Here is a 19,027-nt window from a genome sequence, read left to right as displayed (position 1 = left end):
CGCGCTCATTTTAAAAAGGGCGCGTGTCCAGCCTCCCGTGACGTCACGGCTTGTGATTGGTTGCGTCGCGGTCAACCAATCACAAGCCGGGAGGCTGGACACGCGCCCATTTCAAAATGAGCGCGTCCAGCCTCCCGGCTTGTGATTGGTTGATCGCGGCGCAACCAATCACAAGCCGTGACGTCACGGGAGGCTGGACACGCGCCCATTTCAAAATGAGCGCGTCCAGCCTCCCGTGACGTCACGGCTTGTGATTGGTTGCGCCGCGATCAACCAATCACAAGCCGGGAGGCTGGACGCGCTCATTTTGAAATGGGCGCGTGTCCAGCCTCCCGTGACGTCACGGCTTGTGATTGGTTGCGCCGCGATCAACCAATCACAAGCCGGGAGGCTGGACGCGCTCATTTTGAAATGGGCGCGTGTCCAGCCTCCCGTGACGTCCCGGCTTGTGATTGGTCAGGGCGGCCATATTGCCGGGACGCGGACCAATCACAGCAAGCCGTGACGTAATTTCGTCACGGCTTGCTGTGATTGGTCCGCGTCCCGGCAACATGGCCGACCTGACCAATCACAAGCCGGGAATTCACGTAACCAAGTAATAGCGCGATTTTTAAACAAACAACGCTGCCGGTTCCCTCGCTGAAGTCCCGGCTGCGTCGGACAGGTGAGTATAGCGATATTTTTTATTTTAATTCTTTCTTTTACACATTTATATGGTTCCCAGGGCCTGAAGGAGAGTTTCCTCTCCTTCAGACCCTGGGAACCATCAGGGATACCGTCCGATACATGAGTCCCATTGACTTGTATTGGTATCGGGTATCGGTATCGGATTGGATTCCGATACTGTGACGGTATCGGCCGATACTTTCCGATACCGATACTTTCAAGTATCGGACGGTATCGCTCAACACTAATCCTGAGTTACATCCTGTATTATACCCCAGAGCTGCACTCACTATTCTGCTGGTGCAGTCACTGTGTACATACATTACATTACTGATCCTGTGCTATCACTCAGTAATAATAGCGGCGCTCTTGCCTCCAGCAGACACTTACGGGGCAGCTCCTCGTCTGTCATCAGTGATACAATTGTCTCTTTCTGACTTCCTTTTTGAGAAACTTTATTAAATACCAAGTGGCCAGAAGTGAAGGACGTCCTGATCCGGGGCCAAGAGCCGCGTCCCCGCTGTCTGTGCAGCATCATATTTATACTCGGCGGCTCTTTGTAGGGAGAGCAGGCGGCGATCTGCAGCTCAGTGTCAGGAGGGGTCTGAGCCAGCCACAGATACAGGAGGATCAGGAGTCAGGACACGTCCCGGAGCGCTGCACCCCCGGCACTCACTGTCCCCGGACCTGAGCGCTGCACTGATTATGGAGGAGTGGGCAACATGCGGAGGACTCTCAGAATGACACCGGCCGCTGATGGGACTCAAACTTGTCACCAAGAGAATCTGCTTCATCTCATGATCCTACAGGACGACATGAAACCAGGAGGTAACAGCTTTCTTACGGCCATTGAGGGGGTTTATAATTTCTTTTACAAATATTGGTTTTATATACGGATGTAGCAGAGCTGAGTTTACTCGTATTTGTCACTTACCCTCATGGTGCTGACCGGTTGTTTAGAGATTTACATAGGACTGCAGCTGGTCCCACTACACATCGTCTCTTGGTCATCACCATGAATAGCGAGCGACGTGATAAACTCAGCTCTGCTATATCTGCGCATATGAAAAGGAATGTTAGAATGTTGGTGTAACTTGAAGCTCGTGGACCCCAATGTAAAATGTACAATAGGACCCCTGAATATCACTGTCTAATGGCCAAAGCAACCACTGGGCCCCCGACGGTGCGGGGCCCGGGAGCAACTGCAATCCCTGCACCGACTGTATAATACGGAAGGAGCAGATCCGGGGTTGTCACCAGGCACAATGTACAGGACAGTGCAATGCGTTACATAGGACTGCAGGTAACCCCATCACTGCATCCTATAGGGACGATAGACAAATGGAGTCCTGCTGCATCTCCATCATCTAAAAAAAAACAGCAGCACTAAAAAGTGATGGCCGAATTCACACATGTGACAAGTGAGCAAATCACATATTATCAATACACGGCGAGACCCGAGGACGCTGCACTGTGCGGGGCCAGGATTACTGACACTGTCCTATAAATCATCTATTATCTATGTATTATCTATCTATCTACTATCTATCTATCTATCTATCTATCATCTATTATCTATTTATTTTCTATTATCTATCTATTATCTATCTATTTATCTATTATCTATCTATCTACTATCTATCTATCTGTCTATTATCTATCTATCTATCTATCTATCTATCTATCTATCTATCTATTACTATCTGTCTATTATCTATCTATCTATCTATCTATCATCTATCTATCTATCTATCTATCTATCATCTATTATCTATTTATTATCTATTATCTATATATCATCTATTTATTATCTCTTATCTATTATCTATCTATTATCTATCTATTTATCTATTATCTATCTATCTATCTATCTATCTATCTGTCTATTATCTATCTATCTATCTATCTATCTATCTATCTATCTATCTATCTATCTATCTATCTATTACTATCTGTCTATTATCTATCTATCTATCTATCTATCTATCTATCTATCATCTATCTATCTATCTATCTATCATCTATTTATTATCTATTATCTATATATCATCTATCTATTTATTATCTATCTATTTATCTGTTATCTATCTACACACGTGGTCAAAATTGTTGGTCCCCCTCGTTTAATGACAGAAAAACCCACAATGGTCACAAAAATAACTTGAATCTGACAAAAGTAATAATAAATAAAAGAATGAAAATGAACAAATGAAAGTCAGACATTGCTTTTCCACCATGCTTCCACAGAATTAAAAAAAAAAATAAAACTCATGAAATCGGCCTGGACAGAAATGATGGTCCCTTAACTTAATATTTTGTTGCACAACCTTTTGATGCAGTCACTGCAATCAGACGATTCCTGTAACTGCCAATGAGACGTCTGCTGCTCTCAACAGGTATTTTGGCCTCAAGAGCAAACTGCTCCAGTTGTCTCGTGTGTGAAGGTTGCCTTTTGTTTCAGCTCTTTCCAATGATGCTCAATAGGATTTAGGTCAGGGCTCATAGAAGCCTCTTCAGAATAATCGAATGTTTTCCTCATAGTCATTCTTGGGTGTTTTTAGCTGTGTGTTTTGAGTCATTATCCTGTTACAAGACCCATGACCTGCGACTCAGACCAAGCTTTCTGACACTGGGCAGCACATGTCTTTCCAGCATCCCTTGATAATCTTGAGATTTCATTGTACCCTGCACAGATTCTAGACACCCTGTGCTAGATGCAGCAAAGCAGAACATAACAGAGCCTCCTCCATGTTTCACAGTAGGGGCTATGTTCTTTTCTTGATATGCTTCATTTTTCCATCTGTGAACATAGAGCTGATATGCCTTGCCAAAAAGATCCATTTTTGTCTCATCTGTCCATAGGACATTCTCCCAGAAGCTTTGTGACTTGTCAACATGTAGTTTGGCAAATTCCAGTCTTTTTTTGTTTTCAACAATGGTGTCCTCCTTGGTCGTCTCCCATGAACGACGGATGGTGTGATCTGACACTGATGTTCCTTGAGCTTGAAGTTCCCCTTTAATCTTGAGGTTTTTCTGGCTCTTTTGTTACCATTCGTATTATTCGTCTCTTTGATTTGCCATCAATGTTCCTCCTGCGGCCACGTCCAGGGAGGTCGGCTACAGTCCATGGATCTTACATCTCTGAATAATATGTGCAGCTGTAGTCACAGGAACACCAAGCTGCTTGGAGATGTCTTATAACTTTTACCTGTAACATGTTTCTCTATAATGTTCTTTCTGATCTCCTGAGACAACTCTTCCCTTCGCTTCCTCTGGTCCATGTTGAGTGTGACACCCACCATGTCACCACACAGCACAGTGAGGATCTGTAGCCCTATATACCGGCCACGCACTGATTCCAGGATTGTAGACACCTGTGATGCTCGTTAGTGGACACACCGCAATGTAACATGTCCCTTTTGTCACATTATTTTCAGGGGTCCCATCATTTCTGTCCAGGCCGATTTCACAAGTTTTTTTTTTCTTTTAATTCTGTGGAAGCATGATGGAAAAGCAATGTCTGACTTTCATGTGTTCATTTTCATAGATCTTTTATTTGTTATTACTTTTGTCAGATTCGAGTTATTTCTGTGACCATTGTGGGTTCTTCTGTCATTAAACGAGGGGGACCAACAGTTTTGACCACATGTGTATCTATATATCTATTATCCATCTCTCTGAGTGCTCTGTGTTGTCAGCTCTGCTACACCCCTATGTAATGCTATAAGACCACTATAATGCTCCACAGTCCATATTATCACCATTTTTATTCTGTGCTCTTCTATTTGTAGGATCTTATGTGGTCGCACACCGCCCGATCCTCTGTTATCTCTGTGCGGACCCTTCGTGTTACATAATATACTGTAACATTATACTACACAATAATAAACATGAAGCAAGAAATCCAAACTTCTGCTCGTGTCATAAACATATTTGCAGCCATTCACCTGACGCTGTTCCACGTTTTAGGTTTTTTTTTCATTTCTTTCATTCTGAAATGTAAATTATAAAAAATGCATAAAAGAAAATAAAAAAATAAGAAAATACAGAAAAAAATAAGAAAATAAGAATATAAGAAAATACATGTATTACTAAATATAAGACCAGTCATTTGTAGCTGAATGTGCCACTGAGCCGCTGGGTATAGCCTGAACCACTTGACAAACTCAGCTCTGTTACATCTAAAAGGATTAATTAGTCCAAATTAATTATTGTTTGCCCTTATATAAAGAAATACAACTCGACCCCCGGGACAGCTATATGGCCATATTTCAAACATTAACACATTGATTAAGAAACATATTTTTGACTATATCATATTATAAAAATAACATATTTCTGATTACATCAAAATTAAATTGTTCCATTCTAGTAAAAAAAAAAAAAAAAAAGCTAAAAAAAAATTAAAAAGAAATAAAAAAATAGAAAATGTTTTTGCTAAAATAAAAAGTCAAATAATAAAACAAGTAAAAACAAAACTGATGAAAAATTTCAAATGTATATTTTAATTGCTTTATTACCAATTTAACAAATAAATAAATAAAAAATAATGGAATAATAGTAATGCAAATAATAATAATAATAACAACGGAATAATAATAAAACAAATAATAATAGAATAATAAAACAAATAATAATAATAATAATAAAACAAAAAATAATAATACAAATTATAATAATAATGGAATAATAATAATAATAATAATAATAATAATAAAAATAATAATTTGATAATAATATGAATAAATAGACTTAAAAAATGACATTTCTCTGGCTTCTGACTTGATCAAGTTTAAATAGTTTATTTTTGTATATAAAATATCAGAATAAAAGGTTTACAATGAAATAGAAAAAAAAATTAAATTAAAAAGTTAGTGACGGTCATTTTTTCCATGATTTTGCAGCACTTCCTGAGACATGCTTTACTGCACTTGATCCAAATTATTTTTTTTTTATATCAAGCAGAGCAACGACAGCCCCTATGTGGACGATTATTGCAGATGATGTTATTTTCGGCCTTGTTTTTGGCCCCGGCGGGGCGGCAGGGCATAGGATTCCAGTTTGTGATCAGTCAGGGGAATGTTTACAGCAGATTCACAGGCGCGAGATTGTCCAAACATTGTAGGTGCGCTCTTCAATTCCACTTCTGTACACAGCAGTCAGGGGAATGTACACACAGGGCAGCCAGCAATATGTCAGCGTATCGGCCTGGGGGGCACGCAGCCCGCAGTCACCCATCACCCAGCGCTCGGGCCCAGAGTCCAGACACCACCTCTGCCATGTGCTCAACTAAAGTTTCATCTTCATCCAGGAAGGAATCCTGCTCGATTATTGGAATTCTTACAATGGCCAGTGCCACTAAATCATTCCTTAAATCCAGCATCCGATAATCCAAAAAGTCTTATCAACCTACAAAAAGCTGAAATTCTGATAATCCGGCGCCCGTCAGACCCCATCAGTGCTGGATTGAGGCAATTCTTTATCGTTTTATGAATCTATCCAGGGTTGGACTGGCGCACCACAGAACCGGAGAATTCTCAGGTGGCCCTGGCTTCTCCTTCAGGGCAAACCTTGCAGCTGCTATGGGGCTCTGGAGTGGGGAGAAAGGTGGGATCTCAGACTCATCCTCTGGTGGGCCCAATGTTCTTCAGTCTGACACTGTCCGGGATTGGCATCTGCACCGTCGCAGCTACAGCCACAAAATTTTGCACAGTCACACGTCTGGACCCGGAGACCGTCATAGGCTATGTTGTGAGGTGAAATTTTAACCCCGCGCTTTCCAATTCACCAAACAATTTTGCCCCTATCTACGTAATGGGGAAAAAGTGAAAGGAAAAGTGTTGGAGGCGAATTGACAGCTGCCAGATGTGAACAAGGGGGACATAAAGAATGAGAGTGATGGCGCCAAAGAGTATATACCGTACAGTTGCTAAGGTGGGGCCCCGACATGGGATACTCACCACACACGGGGATATGAACACACACACAAAACGCGCCACACACTACCACGTGCTCGAATACATATACCACCCTCAGCGCACATTTCACCACACACACACCAACCTCGCCACATAAAAGTCGAAACACAAAAGTCACCGCTCAAAACTCGCCACATGCAAAACTAGGCTCACGCAAAACTCACCTCATGGAAAACTCGCCACACGCAAAACTTGCACACGCGGAAAAATTGCCACATGCACAAAAGTTGCAACACATGCAAAAGTTGCCTCACACAAAACTTGCACATACTCAAAATGCAGCATACATAAAACTCGCCACGCGCAAAACTCGCCATGCGCAAAACTTGCTGCACACAACTTGCTACACTAACCTGTCACATGCAACTCGACACACAAAAAGTTGCTACACGCATGTCGCCACACAAAACTCATCTCACAAAAGTCGCTACATGCATGTCGCCACACGCAACTCAACACACACAACTTGACACATGAAACTCGCCCTAAAACACACACAAGTCTGGTATTATCCTTCAAAAATAAAAATCTGATTAATAAGCAGACAAACTACAAGAGCAACAAATGTACCATATAGGAATCCGGCAGCTGTCAGTCACATGACCAGTCTATTATGTGTATGTGTGAGCTAATATATACTGCCAGGGGGTGGGCTTACTGTTGGCTGGGGATTTATCAGGCTGCCAATTTAGCTTACAAATACTGAGGTAAAAATACTGAGCAAATAACGTGTGAACGAGGTCTAATACAGGAGGAGATGACATACAGATATATACTATATACAGGAGGAGAGGACACACAGGTATATACTATTTACAGGGGAGATGACACACAGGTATATACTATATACAGGAGAGATGACACACAGGTATATACTAAATACAGGAGGAGATGACACACACATATATACTATATACAGGAGCAGATGACATACAGGTATATACTATATACAGGAGCAGATGACACACAGATATATCCTATATACAGGGGAGATGACACACAGGTATATACTATATACAGGAGGAGATGACACATACATATATACTGTATACAGGGGAGATGACACACAGGTATATACTATATACAGGAGGAGATGACATACAGGTATATACTATATAGAGGAGGAGATAACATTCAGGTATATACAATATACAGGGGAGATGACACACAGGTATATACTATATACAGGGGAGATGACATACAGGTATATACTATATACAGGAGATGACACACAGGTATATGCTATATACAGGAGGAGATGACATAGAGGTATATACTACATACAGGAGGAGATGACACACAGGTATATACTATATACAGGAGATGACATACAGGTATATACTATATACAGGAGGAGATGATACACAGGTACATACTATATACAGGAGGAGATGACATACAGGTATATACTATATACAGGAGCAGATGACACACAGTTATATACTATATACAGGAGCAGATGACACACAGGTATATACTATATACAGGAGCAGATGACATTTTCATCACATTATCGATTATCTATCTATATATTATCTTTCTGTCTATCTATTATGTATCTATCTATTATCAATTATCTATCTATCTATTATCTACCTATTATCTATCTATTATCTATCTATTATCTTTCTATTATCTATCTATTAATCAATTATCTATCATTCATCTATTATCTATCTATTATATATCTATCTCTCTATCTATTATCTATCTATCTATCTATCTATCATCTATCTATTATCTATCTATTATCTACCTATTATCTATCTATTATCTATCTATTATCTATCTATCTATTATCTATCATCTATTATCTATCATCTATATATTATCTATCTATCATCTATCATCTATCTATCTATCTATCTATCTATTATCTTTCTATCTATTATCAATTATCTATCATTCATCTATTATCTATCTATTATCTATCTATCTATTATCTATCTATTTTCTGTCTATCTATCTATCTATTATCTATCTATTATCTACCTATTATCTATCTATCATCTATCATCTATCTAATATCTATCTATCTATCTATCTATCATCTTTCGATCTATTATCAATTATCTATCATTCATCTATTATCTATTTATTATCGATCTATCTATTATCTATCTATCTATCTATCTATCTATTATCTATCTATTATCTATCATCTATCTATTATCTATCTATTATCGATCTATCTATCATCTATTATCTGTCTATCTATCTATTATCTATTTATTATCGATCTATCTATTATCTATCTATTATCTATTATCTATCTATCTATTATCTATCTATTATCTATCGATCTATTATCTATCTATTATCTATCTATTATCTATTTATTATCTGTCTATCTATTATCTATCTATTATCTATCTATCTATTATCTATCGATCTATTATCTATCTATTATCTATCTATTATCTATTATCTGTCTATCTATTATCTATCTATTATCTATCTATCTATTATCTATCTATTATCTATCTATTATCTATCTATCTATTATCTATCTATTATCGATCTATCTGTTATCTATCTATTATCTATCTATTATCTATTTATTATCTGTCTATCTATCTATTATCTATTTATTATCTATCTATCTATTATCTATCGATCTATTATCTATCTATTATCTATCTATTATCTATTATCTGTCTATCTATTATCTATCTATTATCTATCTATCTATTATCTATCTATCTATTATCTATCTATCTATTATCTATCTATTATCGATCTATCTATTATCTATCTATTATCTATTTATTATCTATCTCTCTATCTCATCTCTATCAGAACCCTTTTGGCACTTTTTGCATATCTCCACCCATCAGAGAGATTTCGTCCAGCACCTTCCTGCCCCCTCCTCCTCCTCCAGGAGGCAATATTTGCTTTATTTAGGTTGCTCATTCTTGCACCCGTCACCATAGTCATTACTTTCTCATTACTTGTGGATCTTGTGATTCGACCTCCTTATCTGTTGGCTGTGAAGGCAAGTGTCTGTGTGTGACGGCTTTTATAGTAATTCTCTTTCTTCTCGTTTACTTTACATTTGTTTTTAGAATTCTTACATTATTTTACCTCTCTGCTCTTAGTTTTATCATTAATCTTTGATATTACAGTATTTGCTTTTACGTTTTATGTATTTATTTAGTGATCCGCCTGTTTCATTTACCAAATATTTTTTTTATTTTCGATGGTTTAATAATTATGTTTTATTTAGTGTTTTTAATGGTTTTTATGTGATCTCTGCATGCCTTCCTTTTGTTGTCATTTATCTATTTCTTGTATTAGTTATCAAAAATAGTCGATATTTGCTTTTATATCCAGCATTGGGTTGATCTTAGCTTTAGATGTGGTTGGTGTGGTTATTTCAGTCATTTATTTCATGTTTTTGATGGCCGTACACTTTACTCAACGAAACTTTAATTTTTATTTTTGGGGGAGTTTCCCACTTTAAATTCCATAGCAACTTGTCAGAAAGTAACAACGGCGGGGTCCACGAGCTGGGATCCCCACTGATTACCAAAAATATCAGGGCTCCTGTGCTTCTGGGCACGTTTTGGTAAAAATTCTATGTGGGTGAAATTCCGACCAGTCCTGAAAGGGGGAAGTTGGAACAGTAAACCCCTTTACATTGAAAATTGGTTAAGTGTACTTACATGGACCCCCCCATCAATGGTAGTTTCTTTGGCTGGTCAGAAGATAAATTAAAGGGGAAGCACACTATAAAATTATGTGATGTCAAAGATGTTATTGATGGCGATTCATGAGCTTAGACCTCCAGTTTTTCCAAAATGAATGTGACAGTTCCACTGGAGTGCCTGATACTCTTCAGAACCAGTTGGATTTTATAATGGACCCCCATTGAGGTCCTGAATTTTGCTGCAGAGGGAGGTGACTATTTTCCCCCTCCACCCCAGTCCCATGACCCGTTGGCCAATTATCCACCCTTTTCTTTTCTTACAGTACCGTGCATGTAAAGGAGTGAAGTTCTTAAAATAAAGAAAATGGGGCAAACCAGAGCTGGGCCCTCGCCCTCTCCATGCGTGTCCCAGGGGCCCTTTAGGACCCATTGTTGCCTTGAATGTAATATTAGGAAATATATTGGCTCATGCATAGAATGTTCTTTTTTTCTAAATAGCTTGTTGAATATTTGAAGCTAAATAATACGTTATTACATTATCGGTAGTGATTAAAGTTTCTAAAGGGGGTTCCAAGAATATTGGCCCCCAAGACATTGCAAAATTCACCTCCTGGTCCTTCTCAGGTTCTATTCACTTTCTGCATGATACATTTTTACATAGGATGATTCATGAGTAAGCAATAAAAATTCCTATAATATCCCTGGGGGTCTAGAGGAGCTTATCAGTTATGTATAGTATCTATAGTAGTTTAAGAAGACGAAGGAATTAATATCTATAATCCAGGATAGTGTGAGAAGATAAAGGAGTGAATGTTTATTATTTACATTTCAGAATGGTTTTTGGTTAAGGTCCAATATCCCTGGAGGTCTGGAGTGACTAAGAGGATAATACTTAATATTATATAAATTATTATATAATACGTAGTTTATTATTTAACGGTTTGGGATGGTGGAGTTGGTCTCGGTGAGGACATTGTGTAGAGTGGATATTGTTTTATTGTATTGAAATAAGTCCAGAATTTGTCAGAACTCTGATAAAGGGCTCCAAATCCTCTTCAACTCTGCACAAAGCCATATGATAATATTCTACCTGCCCGAAGACACCAAAAGGGTAGCTAACGGAATTCAGAGATACATAGTAAGATTTTGTTTATAGTCACCACTAGAGGGAGCTCCCTGTATACAGAGATACATGATAAGATTCTGTCTGCAGCCACCACTAGGGGGAGCTACCTGTATACAGAGATACATGACAAGATTCTGTCTGCAGCCACCACTAGGGGGAGCTCCCTGTATACAGAGATACATGATAAGATCCTGTCTGCAGTCACCACTAGGGGGAGCTCCCTGTATACAGAGATACATGATAAGATCCTGTCTGCAGCCACCACTAGGGGGAGCTCCCTGTATACAGAGATACATGATAAGATCCTGTCTGCAGCCACCACTAGGGGGAGCTCCCTGTATACAGAGATACATGATAAGATCCTGTCTGCAGCCACCACTAGGGGGAGCTCCCTGTATACAGAGATACATGATAAGATCCTGTCTGCAGCCACCACTAGGGGGAGCTCCCTGTATACAGAGATACATGATAAGACTCTATCTGCAGCCACCACTAGGGGGAGCTCCCTGTATACAGAGATACATGATAAGATTCTATCTGCAGCCACCACTAGGGGAAGCTCCCAGTATGCAGAGATACTTGATAACATTCTGTCTGCAGCCACCACTAGGGGGAGCTCCCTGTATACAGAGATACATGATAAGATTCTGTCTGCAGCCACCACTAGGGGGAGCTCCCTGTATACAGAGATACATGATAAGATCCTGTCTGCAGTTACCGCTAGGGGGAGCTCCCTGTATACAGAGATACATGATAAGATCCTGTCTGCAGCCACCACTAGGGGGAGCTCCCTGTATACAGAGATACATGATAAGATCCTGTCTGCAGCCACCACTAGGGGGAGCTCCCTGTATACAGAGATACATGATAAGATTCTGTCTGCAGCCACCACTAGGGGGAGCTCCCTGTATACAGAAATACATGATAAGATTCTGCCTGCAGTCACCACTAGGGGGAGCTCCATGTATACAGAGATATATGATAAGATCCTGTCTGCAGTCACCACTAGAGGGAGCTCCCTGTATACAGAGATACATGATAAGATTCTGTCTGCAGCCACCACTAGGGGGAGCTCCCTGTATACAGAGATACATGATAAGATTCTGTCTGCAGCCACCACTAGGGGGAGCTCCCTGTATACAGAGATACATGATAAGATCCTGTCTGCAGCCACCACTAGGGGGAGCTCCCTGTATACAGAGATACATGATAAGATCCTGTCTGCAGCCACCACTAGGGGGAGCTCCCTGTATACAGAGATACATGATAAGATTCTGTCTGCAGCCACCACTAGGGGGAGCTCCCTGTATACAGAAATACATGATAAGATTCTGCCTGCAGTCACCACTAGGGGGAGCTCCATGTATACAGAGATATATGATAAGATCCTGTCTGCAGTCACCACTAGAGGGAGCTCCCTGTATACAGAGATACATGATAAGATTCTGTCTGCAGCCACCACTAGGGGGAGCTCCCTGTATACAGAGATACATGATAAGATTCTGTCTGCAGCCACCACTAGGGGGAGCTCCCTGTATACAGAGATACATGATAAGATCCTGTCTGCGGTCACCAATAGGGGAAGCTCCCTCTATACAGAGATACATGATAAGATCCTGTCTGAAGTCACCACTAGGGAGAGCTCCCTGTATACAGAGATACATGATAAGATCCTGTCTGCAGTCACCACTAGGGGGAGCTCCCTGTATACAGAGATAGAGGATAAGATCCTGTCTGCAGCCACCACTAGGGGGAGCTCCCTGTATACAAAGATACATGATAAGATTCTGTCTGAAGTCACCACTAGGGAGAGCTCCCTGTATACAGAGATACATGATAAGATCCTGTCTGCAGTCACCACTAGGGGGAGCTCCCTGTATACAGAGATAGAGGATAAGATCCTGTCTGCAGCCACCACTAGGGGGAGCTCCCTGTATACAGAGATACATGATAAGATCCTGTCTGCAGTCACCACTAGGGGGAGCTCCCTGTATACAGAGATAGAGGATAAGATCCTGTCTGCAGCCACCACTAGGGGGAGCTCCCTGTATACAGAGATATATGATAAGATCCTGTCTGCAGCCACCACTAGGGGGAGCTCCCTGTATACAGAGATATATGATAACATCCTGTCTGCAGTCACCACTAGGGGGAGCTCCATCTATACAGAGATACATGATAAGATCCTGTCTGCAGCCACCACTAGGGGGAGCTCCCTGTATACAGAGATACATGATAAGATCCTGTCTGCAGCCATCACTAGGGGGAGCTCCCTGTATACAGAGATATATGATAAGATTATGTCTGCAGCCACCACTAGGGGGAGCTCCCTGTATACCGAGATACATGATAAGATCCTGTCTTCAGCCACCACTAGGGGGAGCTCCCTGTATACAGAAATACATGATAAGATCCTGTCTGCAGTCACCACTAGGGGGAGCTCCCTGTATATAGAGATAGAGAATAAGATCCTGTCTGCAGCCACCACTAGGGGGAGCTCCCTGTATACAGAGATACATGATAAGATCCTGTCTGCAGTCACCACTAGGGGGAGCTCCCTGTATAGAGATACATGATAAGATCCTGTCTGCAGCCATCACTAGGGGGAGCTCCCTGTATACAGAGATATATGATAAGATTATGTCTGCAGCCACCACTAGGGGGAGCTCCATGTATACAGAGATACATGATAAGATCCTGTCTGCAGCCATCACTAGGGGGAGCTCCCGGTATACAGAGATACATGATAAGATTCTGTCTGCAGCCACCACTAGGGGGAGCTCCCTGTATACAGAGATACATGATAAGATTCTGTCTGCAGTCATCACTAGGGGGAGCTCCCTGTATACAGAGATACATGATAAGATCCTGTCTGCAGTCACCACTAGGGGGAGCTCCCTGTATACAGAGATACATGATAAAATCCTGTCTGCAGCCACCACTAGGGGGAGCTCCCTGTATACAGAGATACATGATAAGATCCTGTCTGCAGTCACCACTAGGGGGAGCTCCCTGTATACAGAGATACATGATAAGATTCTGACTGCAGCCACCACTAGGGGGAGCTCCCTGTATACAGAGATACATGATAAGATTCTGACTGCAGCCACCACTAGGGGGAGCTCCCTGTATACAGAGATACATGATAATATTCTGTCTGCAGTCATCACTAGACGAAACTCAGACGAGTAGGCTGGCACAGTTAAGACACAGGGCTGGCAGAGACACAGGGCTGGCAGGAACGGCAGAGACATAGGGCTGGCAGGAACGGCAGAGACATAGGGCTGGCAGGAACGGCAGAGACACAGGACTGGTTGGTGTGGTGTATGAAGGAACAGGTTGGGACCTGTTCACACAGGAGATGCAGGTATGGATATGAAGGAATGAAGTATGAAGGAACAGGTAGGGACCTGTTCACACAGGAAGATAAGTGCAAGGCTGCAGATAGGAGCTGAAGAGCAGCAAGAGATAGCGCAGCAACAAAAGCTAAGCAGAGCGGAACCACAAGGAATGCGGAGAGGAGCTGCAGCAAGAGATTACTGCAGCAGCAGAGCAGAGTAGAACGGAGCAGAACTGCAGGAGTGCGGAGCAGAGGCAAAGCTGAAAGAGAGCGGAGCCCAGGCAAAGTCACAAGGGTTCAGAGCAGACAGAGCCGCAAGAGTGCGGAGCATAAGTAGACTGAGATCACAAGGAAAGACACAGCAGGGAAGAAAGCCACAGACAAGGAGACAGAGATAGGACTAAGTTCAGACAAGGTAATGGAACAAGAACAAAGACACAGGGACCAGGATATACTGCCTCCTGGAGGGCGGACAAACAAGATCAAGGCAAAGCAAGGAGAAAAGCCTCTAGATAGGGAGTAACACAGAGCAAGGCCTGGCAAACTCAGAAGCTAAGCACAAACTGAGCTAACACATTGCACAGGCCCAGTCCACTGGGTGGAGCTGCACTATATACTGGAGGTCTCTTGGTAATTGGTCAGGAACAGATTAGACAGGTGCACCTGATTCCTATAAGAACCAGAGAGTTCAGGCGCCGCCCCCCTATGCACACAGCCAGGAAACATGCACAGAGCAGAGACACAGAATATGGAGCTGGCAAGAAACAGAAACCACATCATGACCTGGAGCAGTGGGTAAGATAGTGTGAGAGATGAAAGGCCATGCCGTGATGCCAGCAGAGTTGTTACAGATACATGATAAGATCCTGTCTGCAGCCACCACTAGGGGGAGCTCCCTGTATACAGAAATACATGATAAGATCCTGTCTGCAGCCACCACTAGGGGGAGCTCCCTGTTTACAGAGATGCATGATAATATTCTGTCTGCAGTCACCACTATGGGGAGCTCCCTGTATACAGAGATACATGATAATATCCTGTCTGAAGCCACCACTAGGGGGAGCTCCCTGTATACAGGGATGCATGATAATATTCTGTCTGCAGTCACCACTAGGGGGAGCTCCCTGTATACAGAGATAAATGATAATATCCTGTCTGCAGCCACCACTAGGGGGAGCTCCCTGTATACAGAGATACATGATAAGATCCTGTCTGCAGCCACCACTAGGGGGAGCTCCCTGTATACAGAGATACATGATAAGATCCTGTCTGCAGCCACCACTAGGGGGAGCTCCCTGTATACAGAGATAAATGATAATATCCTGTCTGCAGCCACCACTAGGGGGAGCTCCCTGTATACAGAGATACATGATAAGATCCTGTCTGCAGTCACCACTAGCGGGAGCTCCCTGTATACAGAGATACATGATAAGATCCTGTCTGCAGCCACCACTAGGGGGAGCTCCCTGTATACAGAGATACATGATAAGATCCTGTCTGCAACCACCACTAGGGGGAGCTCCCTGTACACAGAGATACATGATAATATCCTGTCTGCAGCCATCACTAGGGGGAGCTCACTGTATACAGAGATACATGATAAGATCCTGTCTGCAGCCACCACTAGGGGGAGCTCCCTGTATACAGAGATACATGATAAGATCCAGTCTGCAGTCACCACTAGGGGGAGCTCCCTGTATACAGAGATACATGATAATATCCTGTCTGCAGCCACCACTAGGGGGAGCTCACTACATACAGATCTATAAAGCCACCACTAGGGGGAGCTCGTTATATACAGATTTATACTGATGAGTGAGTAAAAGGGTAACAATATTTTGACTTACTGATTTTCAGGCTTCATATCTCACCATCCCCTACAAGTTCTGACGTGAGACCACCGTCATTTTATAGATAATCATCTTGGCTATCTCATACATAAATATGACTTGCTGCTATTTATCATATGATTAGTTATGCAGATTCTTGTCCAGTGACTGCATTGTTATTGTATTGCTCCTAAAATCCTACATTTTAATTTTTATTATTTTGTTAGTATTTTGTAAATCCATCTTTCCATCTAGGAGTTTTGTGGATAACACCCGCGCTGCTGTGAAGATGAATGTCCAGGCGTGTTGAAGATAAAGATGATGGTTTATTCTCAACGCGTTTCAAAGTTGAAGGATTCCTTCTGGTGCCAGATTTGAATGAATGGACGGACTTCGCTTCCTAATCTTCTGTCATGGCGCTCACATGATGCAGTTTGGCCATTTTCTTGGTAGAGAGACCGCTATCAGCTGGACATGTCGAGAATCTGCATAACTAATCATGTGCTAAATAGGAGGAAGTCACATTTACAGTTAGGTCCATATATATTTGGACAGAGACAACATTTTTCTAATTTTGGTTATAGACATTACCACAATGAATTTTAGACAAAACAATTCAGATGCAGTTGAAGTTCAGACTTTCAGCTTTTATTTGAGGGTATCCACATTAAAATTGGATGAAGGGTTTAGGAGTTTCAGCTCCTTAACATGTGCCACCCTGTTTTTAAAGGGACCAAAAGTAATTGGACAGATTAAATAATTTTAAATAAAATGTTTATTTCTAGTACTTGGTTGAAAACCCTTTGTTGGCAATGACTGCCTGAAGTCTTGAACTCATGGACATCACCAGACGCTGTGTTTCCTCCTTTTTGATGCTCGGCCTTCACTGCAGTGGTTTTCAGTTGCTGTTTGTTTGTGGCCTTTCTGTCTGAAGTTTAGTCTTTAACAAGTGAAATGCTGCTCAATTGGGTTGAGATCCGGTGACTGACTTGGCCATTCAAGAATATTCCACTTCTTTGCTTTAATAAACTCCTGGGTTGCTTTGGCTTTATGTTTTGGGCCATTGTCCATCTGTAGTATGAAACGACGACCAATCAGTTTTGCTGCATTTGGCTGGATCTGAGCACACAGTATGGCGGCTCTGAAGACCTCAGAATTCATTCCTGTGTCACATCATCCATAAACACTAGTGACCCAGTGCCACTGGCAGCCATGCATGCCCAAGCCATCACACTGCCTCCGCCATGTTTTACAGATGATGTGGTATGCTTTGGATCATGAGCTGTACCACGCCTTTGCCATGCTTTTCTCTTTCCATCATTCTGGTAGAGGTTGATCTTGGTTTCATCTGTCCATAGAATGTCTAGCCTTTTTATTCTTGATGCTTATGAGTGGCTGCACCGTGCAGTGAACCCTCTGTAGTTACTTTCATGCAGTCTTCTCTTTATGGTAGATTTGGATATTGATCCTCCGACCTCCTGGAGAGTGTTGGTCACTTGGTTGGCGGTTGTGAAGGGGTTTCTCTTCACCATGGAGATTATTCTGCGATCATCCACCACTGTTGTCTTCCGTGGGCGCCCAGGTCTTTTTGCATTGATGAGTTCACCAGTGCTTTCTTTCTTTCTCAGGATGTACCAAACTCTAGATTTTGCCACTCCTAATATTGTAGCAATTTTTCAGATGGTTTTTTCTGTTTTCGCAGCTTAAGGATGGCTTGTTTCACCTGCATGGAGAGCTCCGTTACCGCATGTTTACTTCACAGCGAAACCTTCCAAATGCAAGCACCACACCTCAAATCAACTCCAGGTCTTTTATCTACTTAATTGAGAATGACATAACAAAGGGATTGCCCACACCTGTCCATGAAATAGCCTTGGAGTCAATTGTCCAATTACTTTTGGTCCCTTTAAAAAACAGGGTGGCACTTGTTAAGGAGCTGAAACTCCTAAACCCTTCATCCAATTTTAATTTGGATACCCTCAAATGAAAGCTGAAAGTCTGAACTTCAACTGCATCTGAATGGTTTTGTTTAAAATTAATTGTGGTAAAGTCTGTAACCAAAATTAGAAAAATGTTGTCTCTGTCCAAATATATATGGACCTAACTGTACGTATGAGATAGCCATAATTTTATAGACAATCATCTTGGTTGTCACACGTTCGAAGCAGTAGTGGATGGTGAGATATGGAGCCTGAAAGTCACAAGTTCAAAACATTGGTGCCCTTTTGCTCATCAGTGTATGTAGCCCCCACTAGAAGGAACTCACTACATAAAGATTATACAGTCACCACTAGAGGGAGCTCACTACATACAGATCTATACAGCCACCACTAGGGGGAGCTCACTACATACAGATCTATACAGCCACCACTAGGGGGAGCTCACTACATACAGATCTATATAGCCACCACTAAACGGAGCTCACTACATACAGATCTA

At 41.6% G+C, this 19,027-nt stretch overlaps 1 protein-coding gene across 3 annotated transcripts in view; it reads left to right on the top strand.

Moving 5' to 3' along the window:
• Window positions 1–19,027, top strand: part of GJA5 (gap junction protein alpha 5) — a 141,361-nt gene that overhangs the window by 56,402 nt on the left and 65,932 nt on the right. The window contains exon 1 of one of the 3 annotated variants that reach the window (XM_077293811.1): window positions 1,153–1,494. The exons of 1 other annotated variant lie outside the window; for it this stretch is intronic. The gene's annotated coding sequence lies outside the window, so the exon portion shown is untranslated. Of the gene's footprint in view, window positions 1–1,152; window positions 1,495–9,565; window positions 9,640–19,027 lie in introns of those variants that run through there. One more of the 3 variants, XM_077293813.1, reaches the window with a different exon arrangement.

This window comes from Ranitomeya variabilis, chromosome 3, assembly GCF_051348905.1.
Source record: "Ranitomeya variabilis isolate aRanVar5 chromosome 3, aRanVar5.hap1, whole genome shotgun sequence".
NCBI lineage: Eukaryota > Metazoa > Chordata > Amphibia > Anura > Dendrobatidae > Ranitomeya > Ranitomeya variabilis.
Note: the sequence above shows the minus strand (reverse complement) of the source record. Positions and strands in the feature narration are given on the sequence as shown.